Here is a 2,500-nt window from a genome sequence, read left to right as displayed (position 1 = left end):
AGTTTACTGTTTGCAAAAATGGCTGGCATTAGGAATGGCATGCAGCCCTAGAAAACACATAGGAAGCGGAGCATATGGGCAGCGAAACGTGTGTGTGTGAGAGAGAGAGAGAGAGAGAGAGATGACAACTTGTACATTCAAACAAATTATTGGGTTTTCATATTAAAAAAGAAAAAAGCCCTTGAAGGCCAAGCAACAAACAACATGGTTGAATTGCTTTAACTTAATACAGGAAAATAATAAAAATGTTACATGAAATAATAGGTTTGATATTGAGATGAGAATTGGAAGAGGAGGGCATGGTAGGGAATTGGTGTTGTATGAACATTTATGGAATCTAATTTGATATGGAGAATAGCAAGAACAAAACATGAGGTTGTTTAAAGAATAATGAGGATGATAATGTATTGGATGATGTATGATGTACGATGATGATGATGATGGTTGTGATGATGGTGATGATGATGCAAATGATGACAGAGGTGATGGCGAGGAAGATGGTAATAATGACAATGATTGGGGTGGGGTGGGGTGGATGGTTAAGGATGGGGAAGATCAGTACAATAATATGATAGTGATGCTGCTGATGATGATGATGATGAAAGCTTATATTTACAACAGAAAAAAATAATGATAAATAATAATAATAATAATAATAATAATAATAATAATAATAATAAAAAACGTAATGAGAAAGGAATCTGTCGGAAAGAAATAGTATCTGCAATAAATGTTTTATACCATTTATAGATTTATACAGATAAAAAGGCCACGTACACATACACACACACACACACACATACACACACATACACACAAAGTTTCACAAATGCAACCACACAAAACAGTAAACACACACATACAAAGACATATAAAAAAAAGCACACACACACACACACACACAGAGTATACATGAGATGACAATGGAGAGCAGAATGTTGTTTTATAATTAATTCACACTTATTTATCTGTTAATGGATCTTATTCTATTTAAATGTAATGTATTCTTCTGTTGTATTCAATTTATTTGGGAAAAGAAGAAAAAAAATGGAAGAAATATATCTGACAGGCTGAGAGAATCATTAACGGCGACCGGCTTGATTCTCACATTTATTTACGGTGAAATTGCGACAACCGTGCAACATTCTACATTCACACACACACACACACCACAATAGCTATAGACTTACATAATGTATGTACATAAATAATTACATACACATACATGCATATATATATATAATATATATATATATATATATATATATATATATATATATATATATATATATATATATATTATATATATTATAGAGAGAGAGAGAGAGAGAGGAGAGAGAGAGATATGCACGCACACACACACACATCATCATCATCATCGTTAACATCCGCTTTCCATGCTAGCATGGGTTGGACGAATGACTGAGGGCTGGCGAACCAGATGGCTGCACCAGGCTTCAATCTTGATCTGGCAATGTTTCTACAGCTGGATGCCCTTCGTAATGCCAACCACTCCGAGAGTGTAGTGGGTGCTTTTACCTGCTACCAGCATATATATATATATATGTGTAGGTATGAAAGCACATGGCTTAGTGGTTAGGGCATTTGGCTCATGATTGTAAGGTTGTGAGTTCGATTCCCAGTTTCCCAACGACGTGTTGTGTCCTTGAGCAAGAAACTTTATTTCACGTTGCTCCAGTCCACTCAGCTGGCAAAAATTAGTAGTAACTGTATTTCAAAGGGCCGGCCTTGTCACACTTTGTATCACGCTGAATCTCCCTGAGAACTACGTTAGGGGTACACATGTCTGTGAATTGCTCAGTCACTTGCTCGTTAATTCCATGAGCAAGCTGTTCCGTTGATCATATCAGCTGGAACCCTTGTCATCGTAACCGACGGAGTGCTCCTATATATACAGAAATGCACACAAATAGTTAGAACTTACTATCTCTTTTACTCTCTTACTTGCTTCAGTCATTTGACTGCGACCATGCTGGAGCACCGCCTTTAATCGATCAAATCGACCTCAGGATTTATTCTTTGGAAGCCTAGTACTTATTGTATTGCTCTCTTTTGCCGAACTGCTATATATGTGTCTGTATATATACACACACACACATACACATATATACACACACATCACACACACACACACACACACATATATACACACACACACACATATATATACACACACACACACACATATATATACACACACTCACACACATATATATACACACACTCACATACACATATATATATACACATATACACACACACACATACACACACATATATATATATATATATATACAGGGGAAGGGAATACAGTACATGGTGGACACAGGTGGGTGGAAAGAGGTAATGAGAAGATGGCATGTGAGAGAGACATTTGTCAGGACAGGTTGTATGTGGGAGCATGGACATAAAGGATACATCTTCTTTGCTTGGCGTTACTTAGCTGGACAGGTCTTCTCAAGCACAGTAAATTACCAAT

The 2,500-nt window shown here is 36.6% G+C and overlaps 1 protein-coding gene across 2 annotated transcripts in view; it reads right to left on the bottom strand.

Annotated features, from left to right (window-relative positions):
- Positions 1 to 2,500, bottom strand: part of LOC115220410 (extracellular serine/threonine protein kinase four-jointed) — a 122,387-nt gene that overhangs the window by 54,634 nt on the left and 65,253 nt on the right. Inside the window, exon 2 of one of the 2 annotated variants that reach the window (XM_036509882.1) lies at positions 1,690 to 1,693. The exons of the other annotated variant lie outside the window; for it this stretch is intronic. The gene's annotated coding sequence lies outside the window, so the exon portion shown is untranslated. The remainder of the gene's footprint in view (positions 1 to 1,689; positions 1,694 to 2,500) is intronic. 2 annotated transcript variants of the gene reach the window in all.

Source organism: Octopus sinensis, linkage group LG16 (genome assembly GCF_006345805.1).
Source record: "Octopus sinensis linkage group LG16, ASM634580v1, whole genome shotgun sequence".
Lineage (NCBI taxonomy): Eukaryota > Metazoa > Mollusca > Cephalopoda > Octopoda > Octopodidae > Octopus > Octopus sinensis.
Note: the sequence above shows the minus strand (reverse complement) of the source record. Positions and strands in the feature narration are given on the sequence as shown.